Genomic DNA, 14,561 nt, shown 5'->3' with positions numbered 1-14,561 from the left:
TATTCGCACGAAGACATCCTATTGCGCAGATCCTTGCAGAATGCTGACAGCCCTGTATGCACATTGGTTTTTTGCCACCATCGCGAAGGACAGACGTGCTGCGAGCGAGCGCAAGGTGCGCGTCGGAAGTTTGTGGACAGCGGGTGCTCTGCTACAGCTAGACCTTGCCGACTGTTCGTTTCTATTTTACATTAATTGTAACAGTTAGGCGCAGCTAAAAGAAAGGTGTGCAGCAAACACATGGCTAGTTATCTCTTCTTCATGCTCACTGAGGAACAGCGCCGTCGTGACTTGCTGGTCACTCGCCTAAAGCCGCGTAAGCGACAGCAGCCGCCTTTCTTGAGGCAAGGAATAAATGGCGGGCCGCGGTGGCTGCTACAAACCGACACGATCGTGTGGCCAATCACTCTAGCGCTTGCTAGGCCACTTCGGCATGGGTTAGATGATGGAATCTGGATTGGTACACTATAGTACATCAGATATCGCGGAATGGCGAGCTTCATTTTTCAGATGATTTGCTGTGATGCATTATCAGGAATGACGTGAGACTTTTAAATGTTGTAGCTCCTGCAGTCAAGACCTCTTACCGTCGCCTCTTTTGCATTGTAGTAGCATTGTCAATTGCGGGAACATGAAAAAATATGTTCTACCAATCCTGACGCGCGGAGCCAAGCTTGCGTTCGCAGGGACATGTTATCCAGCGAGCACGCTATATGTATGTCAGAACACCGTCGCAAACCGTATGAGACCTGTAGCAGAACCCGCATGGTCCACAAGCTTCTCATGCGTGTAGTGCCTTCGGTCGCGCGTTTACGCTTTGCGTTGGTTGCGGGAACTGAATGTGCGCACAAGGTTGCTGCATTTTGCAAGAGATCCATATTCGTTGCATTAAGGATATCCTAGCTATAATTTCATCTTTCATTTAGTAATCCCGTAGAGAACAAAGCCGGTCACCGGCACTACTCTAGGGTTACTACAGATGACTGTATAAGCCTCTCCACTATACAGAGGGTGTCCTAACTATCACGAAACAAAATAAAAACAGATATGGAAATGCCAAGTAGCTTGACAAAACCAAGGAACTGTTGTTTGTCGTTGCTTGAAGATACTAAGATTATTTCTTACATTCCGCCTAATTACATAAATATTCCTATTTAGTTAATCAACTTATCACATATTACGTATAGATGAAAATAGTACATGAAAAAATTGTAGAGCAACATGAGAAACTCTTGATACAGCTTTCTGTTGCTCAATACGTTCTACAGATAAGTGTTTTGAAAGAATCCCGCGAATACACGCAACATTACCGCGCCACTGGCTGCTCGAGGCACGTTATGTTGCCTTTATGTTAGGTTATATTGCCACCCCATTCTATCACTAAAGTTGCTCATACCTTGTGTTACATTCTTGACAACGTTGTTTCTCGGAATTTTGAGAATGACAGCCCACAAACAAATGTCATGAAACAACACACCAACAGCGCATGCCTTTTATGTCCAATCTTCTCAAACTGTAATATTAAACCTGCGATAGAATAACAGAAACGTGAAAATATTGTTGTTGTGGTATTTTCTTCGGGGGGGGGGGGGGGCACGGCTTTGCACTACCTCCGGAATTGGCTCGCGCAAGAGGCCGCGTTTCTACCAATCACAGGGCGGCGTGCGCCGCTCGATTCGTTGCAACCCAATCCAGATGGCGCTCGCCTCCGCGCATCCACGGTAGCGGCGGTGCCCACCCTGGGGGGCAAGACAACAAAAAGAACCAGAAAGCATAGCGTTCGTGCATAGCGTTCGCCACCAGCGTTTCCCGGTAAACATTACGGTTACATAAGATGCAGTTGCCGGCAAGCTTGAGCATTAAGTCAGGGATCTTTGCCGTTCCACTCTGAAAGGCAAATCGTAATAGTCCCCCCAATTTTTTTCCAGGGGTTAGGTCGGCCAATCAGTACGAGCATGCCATGTGAGGGATCTTCGGGATTTTTAAAGCCAAAAACCAAGTTTAGAATGATGTTACTTAAACATCCTTGTCCAGGGTTTTTTGAATGACGTCGCAAAGAAAGATAGCATCCTTGCAGTCTATGAAGTAATGTTCTGTAGCCTCTACACGTTGACATACCCTGCAATTTGTTCACCCTGTGACTTAGTAACCTCTCGCCTGCAGCGATGTTTGAACTGAGAAGGTTGCTGCGTACAGTTTCCAAAAAAAAAAGGCTTAAACGCACGGTGGCCGCGGAGACATTTGCCTTAGTAGGGGAATAGAACTCCCTTGCCAATTTCCCGTGTGCGAGAGTGTAGTAGTAGTCAGGTCGGTGTTCCTTATACCCAGCAGGAGTTGCCCTGTGTGTTGCGTCGCACCAATTTGTCGCACCTGGGCTTAGTTTGAACGCCGTTAGAGGAGTCGTCGTTGTTACTACCCCTGTAACTCGTGGCTCATACTCACAATGGGAAATTTACCTCTACAAGTTTAACGGGGTATTCCGGTGGACTCCATAGGAAATTAGTGGACTGTGGCACAAACATCCCTGTGGAGAAATTCCAGAGTAGGGAGACCCCAAACAAAGAGTCCAAGTGCAACCATATACCTTGCCGATGCTGTGAATGCTTGACGCTTTGGGTGAAACTGTCACTCATTTTTGTGTTGTCCGGTGCTCCGGCTGTTTGACGTGTCTCCCTCTTTACCATTACATAGCGCACTGATAGACATGTTTATTTTCTTTTAATCACCCCTTTTGAGCTCAGAAGATATTGCATAAATATTATGTTTTTCTTGACACAATACCTTTACAGCCGGCCACAAAAGTTTGCGTACCACGGTATCTCAGAAAACGTTGAACTTTCGAGTGGTCTGTAACAGCAGCCAGTGAAACAGTACATCGAAATGCTGTTCGCATACACTAGTAAAGGCTGGTTTGTGAAGCTGGAAAGAGATTCAGCTTCTTCTCTAGTCCCGTGGTTTCTAAACTTTTGTAGTCGACTGTACGTTAAGTGCGCACATCACTGGTGACTTCAACTGGAACGATTGCTTGAAATCAAACATTTCAAAATTTTCTGAGACAGCAGTCTGCTATAACACCGCGCACTTCTTTTTCAGCTCCGTCGACATATCTTTACATTTCTGAGTTTATTTTATAGGAGCCTTAGATTCCACTATGCTATCGCCAAAAATTACATTATATTTTCATCCCTTTAATGCTTCTTAGACGTTTTTAAAACTGCGTGAATAAACGAGGACACACGAAAGAAACACACACGACACGCCGAGCGCAGACTGCCAGCTGTTTATTTCTGGAAATAAAGCAACATATATTTCATTCAGGATCCGGAACACCTGTCCGCATGGTCAGTCGCACATGGGCCGATAAACATAAAAAAAATATGCACTGGGTAACAATGTAAAACAAGATTGCGATAGGCGATCACCAAAATAACCGCGAGGCGTTCTTACTATATCATGAAAAAGAGGGAGAGAAACCCCCATGAAATATATGTTGCTTGCTTTCCAGAAATAAACAGTTGGCAGTCTGCGTTCGTGGTGTCATGTGTGTTTCTTTCGTGTGTCCTCGTTTATTTGTGCAGTTTTAAAAACCTCTAAAAGCTATGAACCAACTAGCGTGCCAGAACGTCCTACTTCAATGCTCGCATTTCAAAAGAAGCGTTTCTATTCAGCATGATACGACAGTTAGCGTATTTTCTCGGCATCTGAAACAACTCTAGCAGAATTGTTTCGTAGTATATGACACAAAGATAGGTGAATGACAGGCAGGCTCTCAATCTATTTTTAAAATGCCCATTTCGCATCAAACTTTCTAGCATAGGATATAAACATTGCAAAGCCTATCTTCAACTGCACTCGATGGGTGTTAATTGATCAATTCCACTGTGGGCCACACATTGTTTTTCTTACACAAGTAGAGTGTGTCTGCTGCGGCTTGCTTTTTGTCCCTGGATATACGAAAGAAAATAGAAGAAATACGCGTTCATTCTTACAATTCTTCGTAGTTCTCTTTCCTTTTCGAAATACAAGTTGGGTCTAGGTGCACTGAGAGACGCCAGGTGTTGAAAGAAAGATGACGTTAGTGATGCATGAAAGTGATGAAAGCGCCTTTTTCACGCATCATGTCTCTACGGGAAATGAATATACCAAAACATAATGTTGTATGAGTAATTTTGTCTCAATGTCCGTCGCCATGGATAAACGTAAAGTCACTAATTTGCCTCCTGAGAACGCGATTATACCTATGTGCTGGCACTTCTATACAGTGGCTATAATTCTAGACATATTCATTAGCAAAAGCCCGCAGAAATGATTGTTCCCCCTCTGTGAGGTAATGATTTAGTCATCTGTTTATGGTTCTGGACGCTAAAATGTACTTATATTTGTTCGAGGAGGTGTCTTAATTAGTACCGTGACAGCGCCTTTTTAAGCAAACTGTGTTGAAATGGTGAGGTGACGGTGAACAGTCTTCCAAGTTTTTTTTCTTCATTATTGCAATGCTCACCCAAAAATAAACTAGGGAACTGCTTATTAAGCTGGAAGAGAATGAGCGCAATACTTACACTCATAAAACAATCGCTTTTGCTTAGGGTACGGATTGTAAAACCAGCTGAGTAAGTCAAAGTACGGTAAAGTTCAATTTATTCATCATTTTGCATGATATAATGGCGATTGTAGGTGAAATGTGAGGATCACGAAAGAAAAGCTTTTGCAGGTACAAAATTCGAATTTGTTAGAAAGCCGGAATAATTTTGCACGAATTCAGAGGACCCCGGGCGCCGCCGACATACTATAGTATTTTGTCGATGAGCAAATCAAACAATAGGCATAGAAGAAATGTTGTTTCACAGGCTGAGATGCTTTTCAATGACCTATATGTTGCAGCATAATTTGTCGTAGGGCTGCTGAGAGTAAATATGGCTTGATAGCAAGCCTTAACCCGTTAAGCCTAATTTAAAACTGAGGGTATCAAGAGTAACTCAGTGAGCTTTTTTATTTTTACGTACAAAGCCCCATATATTAACTTAAACAAGGAGTTTGCTAACATAGGTTTGATAAAGTTTCAGTCAATGTTACTGGCATTGAAATATGAAATTTGATTCAGAAATTCTGGTGCTGGTTGTTTGTGTGTGTGTGTGTCTTGGACACGCAAGCTTTCGGCAAACTCATTGTGACTTTGCAATTCACCAATGACACAAAAAATATTATTACATATAACTTAATAGTCCAACGCTTTTGTATCAAACGAAGAAAAGGTTCCGCTGAAACAATAAAACCCCAGCGCCTCACTTTTCTTTTTACACCTATAAAACATTCTGTCATAGGTTTTTGGGCATTAATTTAGGGTATACGTACGTCGCGATCGTTTGCAAAGTCATGATACTTTGTTATTGCCACAAAACTTGTAATCAATACCTTCGCAAAAAGCTCAAGCGTAGTTTTTTTGCAAGCTTTCCAAAACCCACTGAAATACGTATGCGACATTCAAGCAACCGAGGAAAAAATGTGTTGTCGGTATGGTGTGTTTTCCCAGGTCATATGTGCCGTTCGAGATTTCGAAGCCAGGGCCGTTGTTGACTGTGGAGTGCGTCTCCCCTGAGAAAAAGCGCTTGGGGATTGTGTGTCGTCCTGAAATCGCGAACCGACGGTGGAAACGCACGGTCTACGTCGTTCCGCTCGTCTGACACGTAATATCTTGAAGTTATTTTCCAAATAAACAAAGGATTTCTTTTCTATGATAGAGAGGGAGAGCAAAAGAATACAGTTCCTCTGGCGCTCGCCTGTGTGTCTACAACGTTGCTCCATGATTCCCTGGAATTGTGTATCCCTATCTTGTTTTTATCCGTATTTGAAGTTTGACAAAAATACGCGTGCAAGAACTTGGTAAACGGTGAGTCAAAGTGCCGTTTAATGCTGGCTTCCATACGCTTCGGTGGCCTCGTATTGGTTTTGTCGTGTGAGCAGAGACCGATGGGGATATGCGAGTTTTCGGAGACAGTAAAACGTATTTACAAACTTCAAGTTGTGTCAAGGCGAAAGCTACCAGGAATTTCCAACATAAAAGCAGAAACTGTAGGACTTTAGCTTGGGCTAGCTCCAATTTCTATATTCAAATACATGCAAGACGCAGAAATGCTTTTATGAGAGAACAGCGTAGCGCTTTGGGTGAAATGTATGTCACTCAAGATAGGGAGTGAAACTATAGTGACGGTGAGAAGCAGAATAGTTATTTAGCACCAGTTACTATTTACGGAAGTTCCAAGATATTGATCGGTTGCAAAAAAGTGAAAGAAAAAGGTATGTTGTTTACAAATATGTAACCGTACACCTAAAACAGGTATCGCAGTCCGGAAAACTGCATCGGTTAGAGAATCTAGAGATGACTAACTTGATTATATATATATATATATATATATATATATATATATATATATATATAGACATATATATATAAGCACATATATATATATAGACAAAAAATATAAGCACGTAGAAAATGCATAACAAGACTTTACTGACGTTTCGGTCGGGCTCCGGCCTTCATCGAGAGCCGGACCCCGGCCGAAACGTCAGTAAAGTCTTGTTATGTTTTGCCTACGTGCTTCTATTTTTTGAACTACTTCTCTGTCGGCTCCTGTTACTCTTTACTTCACTATATATACATATATATACATGGTGTTTCAGTGAACACTTTCAAAAATTCCTAAAGGTTGCCTGCGGCAGATAGCCCAATTCTAGTTCATGAGCTGGTCTACTCGAAGAGGCGGACATTACTTGCACAACAAATTGAAGTGCATAATCGACTAATTAAGTTTTTAACCGATTACCTGATGGCCCATATTGCAATTTACAAATTGTAGCCGTAGTGTTAGCAAGGCGGATTCACTTGGAACGAATTATCGGGATGACACCAGGTTCGAGATAATAATTCCTGAACTTTGCGGAGAAATGCATTGGCGTTCTAGTTAGTTTCTTAACAAAACGTCGCGTTTTGCCTTGATGCACAAACTTAACTAGAACGTGAATTCATTTTTCCGCAAAGTTAAGTCAAGTCAAGTCAAGTCAATTTATTTCAGCATTTCTTTTGTACAAGAACAGAAGAATGCTAGGACAAGCACAAAAAGCTGCTAAGCTGCAGCTTGACTGGGTGCTTGCCCCATTACTTGGCAAAAACGGAGACAGAAAAATACATTTGAGTGAAAAAAAAAGAAACATTTACATATTTGAAATGGTCACGTAAAAAAGAAGAAAAAAAAGAAAAAAACACAAAGCACATCTTCTAAAATACTCAAAAATCTGCAGCCACTGCTCTGTTGTAGTATGTCACTGTATAATACAAAATGAACAGTAGCGTACAGAACAGCAGCCTACACAAAATGCAAAGCACATGACGTAAAATAATTAGAAACCTCATTACAGAAGGAATAACAATGAGTGTCTACAGGGAAACTTTAGAAAAAGACAAAAAATTAAAAAAAACAGCATAAATATTTCAATTCAGTGTAATAGTCTAATCATACAAAATCAATGAACAGTCTATTTGTATTTAAGAGCACCAGCGATTTAGTAGAAAAGTTTTCCATTTTTCGCGGTTTAAGTTATCTATGTCGATATTGTCATTTTCCAGGTCACCTAAAAGGGTAGCTATGCGCGATTTTGACCTGTTCCTTCCATGACATGTTCTTGAAAAGGGAGTCAGCCAAGTGCTTCTATTTCTGAGTGTATATGATATGTCGGATGATTTTGTTAAGGCACATAATGCAAGAAAGGTGGTTTCGTTTTGCTTAAGGCTCTTCTTGTATTTTAATAGTAGAGTGAAGTCATACAATAGTTGGAAAGGAAGTATGCCATATTTTAAAAACAGATCCTTTGTATGCGCATCGTGTACTACATTCGCTATATAACGCAGTACCCTTTTCTGTAGAGTACAGATTTTCTGAATGTTCCTACATGAAGTAGTTCCCCATATAAGAGTACAGTAGGTAATGTGAGTTGCAAAGAGAGCGTTATAAAGCAATAATTTAATCTTGTCCGTCAGAATATGACGAAGCCTTGAAAGCACACCGCACGCTCGTGATAGATTTGCACATACATGCTGTACATGAGCATCCCAGCTTAAGTGTTCGGTGAAGATAACTCCTAGTGTTTTAATCTCACTTACAACAGCTATTTTTTCACTCCCTAGGTACAGATCAAGTGAATGGTTAACTGTTTTTTGATAAGGTGTGAATAAAACTGATTTGGTTTTTTTTGGTATTAATTTCTAGTGAATTTGCTATACTCCAGGTGTGCATTTTTTGAAGTGTTGAGTTTGCTAAGCGAGAGAGCTCCTGAACATCGTGTGCCCGGACGAACATGCTTGAGTCATCGGCAAAAATAACGAACTGCGCATCGTTACTAATTTTTACAATATCATTTATATATAGGTTAAATAAGATCGGCCCTAATATGCTCCCCTGGGGGACCCCTGCAGCAATATTTTCTAAAGAGGAAAACTGATTGGTGATTTCTACTGCCTGTTTCCTATGCTTTAAGTATGATTGTAGAAGAGAAAGAGGTAGGCCACGAAACCCATAATATTCTAATTTAGAAAATAAGGTTCTACGATTTATTCTATCGAAAGCCTTGGAGAAGTCCACAAAGATACCTAGCGTTAACTTCTTTTCTTCAAAACCCTGTAATATTACTTCCTTCTGCGTTAGCAAAGCAAGTTCTGTGGACATGCACTGGCGGAAGCCGAACTGTTGCGCTGATATAAGAGAGTGTTTTTCGCAGAACGAGGTGATTCGCTTACCAATTACTTTTTCCAAACCCTTGGAAAAAACGGGGAGAACAGAAACAGGTCGATAATTTGAAAAATCGTTTTTGTCTCCGCTCTTGTATAAAACTGTTACTTTCGCGTGCTGCATTTTTTCCGGAAATATGCCCGTAGAAAGAGAAATGTTATATATGTGGTTAAGCACATGGACAAGAAGGTCAAGTACATACTTTATTGGCCGTATTTGAAGACCGTCAATATCTCGAGCTTTACTGTTCTTTAGGCTTGAGAATATGGAATAAATTTCTTCGGGTGTAGTCGGAGAAAAAAATGCGGAGTGAATGTTAGGTTCATGTAAAAAGTTCATAGCTGCATTGTTGTGGACGCCTGACACTAAATTAGTAAAATAAGTATTAAATCGGTCAGCTAGCTCCCGGCCCTTCATAAGCCTATTTTCGGATGTAAGCTGTAGTTCATTGAACCTATTACTATGATTCAAGAGCTTGTTAAATTCGCGCCATAAAGCTTCCCCTCGACCGGCACATTGGAAAAACAAGTTTTCGTAATACAAATGTTTGTAGTGCGCAAACATTTTGTTACATAATTTCTAAATTTTTTAAATGAGGCCAGGTCAGTAGGATCCCGTGTATGAATAAACTTTGAATACATTGCATTCTTTTTTGTATTAGGTTCATGCATTCAAGTGTAAGCCATGGCTTCCTGATTTTCTTAGGCTTATTTATCGTTCTAGGTCTAAACGAGTTGTCATATGCGTCTTTAAACATTTCGATAAACATTACATACGCCTCGTCAGCATCTGTGCATTGTAATACAGGTGTCCAATCTATGTTTTCTATTTCGTGACGAAACATATCCAGTGTTCTTGTGTTAATATCTTGAATAATAAATGTACCGGGATTATCTGTTCCGATTCTTTGTAATTCATTTTGTTTGCAAAACATAAATATGGGCAAGTGATCACTTACATCTGCGGCAATCACGCCCAGTTCGGGAATTAATACCTCGAAACTGGTGTCAACCTGAGATTTAATTTCAAGTGGATCCGCCTTGCGAACTCCCCGGCTACAATTTGTAAATTGCAATATGGGCCATGAGGTAATTAGTTAAAAACTTAATTAGTGAATATTTCTTAATTATCCGATTATGAATTTCAATTTCTTGTGCAAGTAATGTCCACCTCTTCGAGTAGACCTGCTCATGAACTATAATTGGGCTATCTGCCACAGGCAACCTTAAATTAATTTTGAAAGTGTTCACTAAAATACCCTCTCTCTCTCTCTCTCTCTCTCTATATATATATATATATATATATATATATATTGTTTGTTGTTACTGAGTTGTAGAGATGTAAACTTCATTATTGAGTTTCTTAAAAAGGAGCACTGCTGTCTTTCTTTTTTGAACGGCAACAAGCGTCATCAAAATCGACGCAGTGGTTGCCGAGAAAAAAATTCCAGGTTTTCTGTGCCCGTGTATTTAGACCAGAGCGCGCGAGAACTGGGAAACGCACTGAGAAGAAGACGTGTGCGCGGCGAAGAAGACGAAGGTAGGAAAGGTGGCGGCGAGTACTGCTAAGACATATTCTGTTGAAGTCAGTGCAGCGTACCTGTAATAATATACACGCACCTACTTGTACATAGCTGTATACGGAAATAGCGTACGTACACTATTTCGATAACAGTTACGTATGTTAGTGTATATATATATATATATATATATATATATATATATATATATGCGTGTGTGTGTGTGTTTCGATGAGATATACTTGGTGGGAAGAACAACGAACAATAGCCACCACAATAACGAGCGAGAGCAATGGGGAAGTAATATATTACATTACGCTGGTAATCGACTAATAAAACCTCATAGGTTAGTTGCAGCGTAGTCTTCGCATATACTGTGTGAATATGCTAAAGAGCAATCTTAGCCCAGTGCCGACTACATTTTTCTGTTCAAATACATGTGATAGAAAGAAACCCCTGAACAGAGAGCCTAATTCTACCGCTTGTATCATGTGGAAGTTTGATCGAGGGCTTCAGACAATATTTTTTCCAGAAATTATCCAGCCTTGGTAAATTTAATACGAATTCTCGCGTGAAGTTCACAATACTGTAGCCCAGCACTAAGATTATACATGACCATTTTGTAAACAGTAACATTGCCTGTGTGAGCTAAAAATATCCTATAGAGAAATTAATGATCAACCTTGAAGTTCAGTACATTACATCAGTGTTTTATTTTTCATTTCACTTGTCCCAAGAGATGTGCGTTTTATTGTTGTTTTTGAGCTGTAAACTTCACCTCACCCGCCGCGGTGGCTAAGTTACCTAAGGCGTTGCTGCTGAACCCGAGGTCGCGAGATCGAATCCCTGCGGCGGCGGCCGCATTTCGATGGAGACGAAATGAAAAAACGCCCGTGTGCTTGCGTTGTAGTGCACGTTAAATAACCCCAGGTGCTCAAAATTAATCCGGAGCCAATCTGCTACGGTGTGCCTCATAATGAGAACTGGTTTTGACACGTAAAACCCTAGAATGAAGAGGAAGAATTTCACCTTCTTTTTTATCGCTTTTTAGCAATTTCTGTAAAACGAAATGAAGGCAGCTTTTACCTTCTTTTAAATGCAATCAATTTCACCTGATTAGCACTGCAGATGCGGAGAAAAATATTTCCTTCATTCCCGCGTAGCTATATAGGATATTAAGAAATAAACCTTACTCTTATAATATCCCACATCACCTGAGTATAGTCGGTTTATTCACTGCTTCACACAAATTCAACGTGGAACCAGCGGGTACACTCAGGCAAATAACCCCTTCGAGGGTGGATTAGGTATGATAACGCGCTTTTGCACCTTTCCTTTTCTGAAAATTTGTATGATGAGTGTGCTCATTTGCAAACCACGCTTAGTGCACAGTCTCGTCATTTCCAAAGTGCTAAAAGGATGTTATGTGCGCAACGTACACCTTAGAAAAATTGATGGTACGGTTTCACTTCAACATTTCGAGCAAGTAAAAAGCCATGCAGGTTTCTTTCCCTGCGGTTTGCGCCAAGCATTGTTCGAGCACGTCATATGGTCACAGTAGGTTGCGAATTCCATCCTGCTACAGCATGTATATTGCGTCCGCGGTAGTCGAGTGGAAAGACAGCAACCGCGGACAGGTCTTTTTCTTTTATGTCAGCCAATCATAGTTTTATTGCGATAGCAATTATATGGACACTTCAACTGGATTTCTGCCGTCGCCGTCGTCGTCGCCGTCGCCGTCGGCGTGAGGTTCCCTATAGATAAAATCTTCGCCGCGCGCCGTATGCCCGAGCGGAAGTGAGTGAACGCGGAGAGTGAACGCACTCAATCACCCACGCGCAAGCAAGGAAGCGGGAAGCCAGCGCCGGAGGGAGCGCGGGGGGGGGGGGGGGGGGGGGGGGCGCACTTCTACTCAGCCAACAACCGCGCTCGTCGCTCGCTCGCCCGCACAGTCTCTGATCTCCACACGGCTCTGACCTTTATGCGCCGTGCATTCGCCGCTCTGTTTCCGTTGAAGCGATAGACCGCACGTACCTTCGCCCGCTGCGCGGCGTATGCGCTCGCTGCCAGCGTTTTGACAGTCGTTGGCTGCAGTCATTCAGTGTGATCTATTCATGTTTGTTTGTGCGCGCTCACACCACGCTTGTTCATTCAGTTAGTAATAGTCGGGCCACATTTTCCAACGCACGCTACACATGCAATGCTGCCCAGATCGGCAGTGCAGCACTACAGGTGTGTCCCTTCGCACGCGCTGCCCACGGTAAGAGCTTCTCATCATCACCACCGTTTCACACGTGCCTTCTCGTGGTCATCGAGTCTCTCTTCATGTCGGTCTACTTACGCCGCAGTACACCTGCTTACTTAATCAGCTCATGTTTACTACAATTCATATTGCTACCAAAGCCGCTCACCTTACTTCGTATGACATTGCTGTGTTGCTATCGCATTCATTGCTTCGCCCTTAAGGCGAAACCGATTCCTTTTTTCAGGTGCATGTTCTTTTTGGTGTAGCATTGACAGCGGTGCTGTATTATGCGCAGTAACTATTGCACTATTTTATGCAGTACCGGTTGGAGTATACGTTTACCGGTGCTTGCGAAGCTAATACCGATTAAACCATAGCATTTATTGTGGAGGTGGCGCACCTCATTCGCCAAGGCGGCAGACACAACTACTTTGTTCTCCTCTCTCCTACCTTGCCTTTCAAATCTTACTGCTAGCTTCGCCTAAATGGCTTCACGTTGAAGCTTCTTTATAGATAAACTGCAGATCATGACGTCAGTCTGGCTATAGCAGCTAGAGGCGCCACCGCGCTCTGTAAGAACTTTGTCTGTTGCAGCGTCCGCGGAGTGGAAGAGAGGTTACACGTCCGCCTGGCAATCTGTAGTTGCTGCAATTCGAATCCTGGCGGGGGTGTCGTGTGGTTATTTTTCTTCTATTTTTATAAACGTCTCAAATAGCACGTCGGGATTACTTCGCGGGCATCCAAAAGACTACGGAAGTGTTAGCATAACGTATATTGCTGAAAAAAGAAAAGGTAGTGGGAATGTTGACAAAACACCGGTTGGGGGAAAGGATGCAGTTCAACATAATCATCCTTTCATAAGTGTATATTAGCTCACTCAAACACGACTTTCGAAGAGCGTAATGGGGTGAGTTCCAGACCGAAGAAAACGCCCTTAATGGTGCAATTTTCCGTTGTGTGTGGCACATTCAAGTGTGCCGTCTAAATAACAAAAAAGAAGGTGGCACCTACCTTCGAACCACTCCTTAATTTATTTTGAGGTAACCTGTTCTTGCCCCCCCCCCCCCAACCATGGGGGGGGGGGGGGGGGGGGAGTTGCCGCTAACTTCACAGCTTCTACATCTACGTTTACAAAGCAGACGTTGTGGGACAAAACACACAAATTAGGAGAAAAATGTGTTTCACAATGAAGTGGCACTGCGGCATTCCCCTGCGTCACTTGTGTCTTTTAAGAGCGAGATAATAAAGCGGGGTAGAGCATCCGTGCCAGTTGACTTTTCAGTCCTCCTTTGCACTTTGCCAGAATTTTTCTAAATGGCTTGCAATTAAGACAGGATTATGGTGACAACCGTTCTATATAACAGAGCTTCGTTGCTGAACCGGAATTCACGGGCAGCGTGTCTCGTTCCTTCTCTAGGAAATTTTAGGCTTATGGATTAAATCGGCAGCAGGGGTGCAGCACTGTGTTCTCTCGAATACGTCAGATCCTGTGAATCCAGGACAGATCGCTTGCTGGGAAACGTCAGGAACAGCTGAGTTTAGGGGATAAAGAAGGCGGGAAGAGTCTAGGACTGGGGCAACCGATGTTCGTTATTTTATCCCCCTTTATTTTTCTGTGGCTGAATACAATTGCCAGCCCATCTCAAGTCTCCACTCCCTGCGCCAGTTGGAAGAGTGGTCGTTAATTCTGAAATTAGCCCTGAGTACGCAAGCAATTAATTATCATAAATAGATCCGCAGTGATCGTGTTCAAATTCGCTATTTCTTTATCAGTCGTGCATGCGGACGCATGCTGACATGGCACTAGAAAACGTTTTTAGCCCACTTCCACTTCCCCGATAAATCTCAATGCAATGACATTCCAGAATGCATTTTTACGTGCACCAACAGATGTCTCAAATCTCGTACTAACCGGCACTCGGTGGCTTTTGACGCGCCTGCCTCCACTTGCACGCAGAGTCGGCACGGCAGATTGTGATCGGACTCCTCCTTTTTTCTTTATTTATGTATCCTG

The sequence above is a fragment of the Dermacentor silvarum genome, chromosome 6, assembly GCF_013339745.2.
Source record: "Dermacentor silvarum isolate Dsil-2018 chromosome 6, BIME_Dsil_1.4, whole genome shotgun sequence".
Lineage (NCBI taxonomy): Eukaryota > Metazoa > Arthropoda > Arachnida > Ixodida > Ixodidae > Dermacentor > Dermacentor silvarum.
This window is presented reverse-complemented; position numbering follows the sequence as displayed.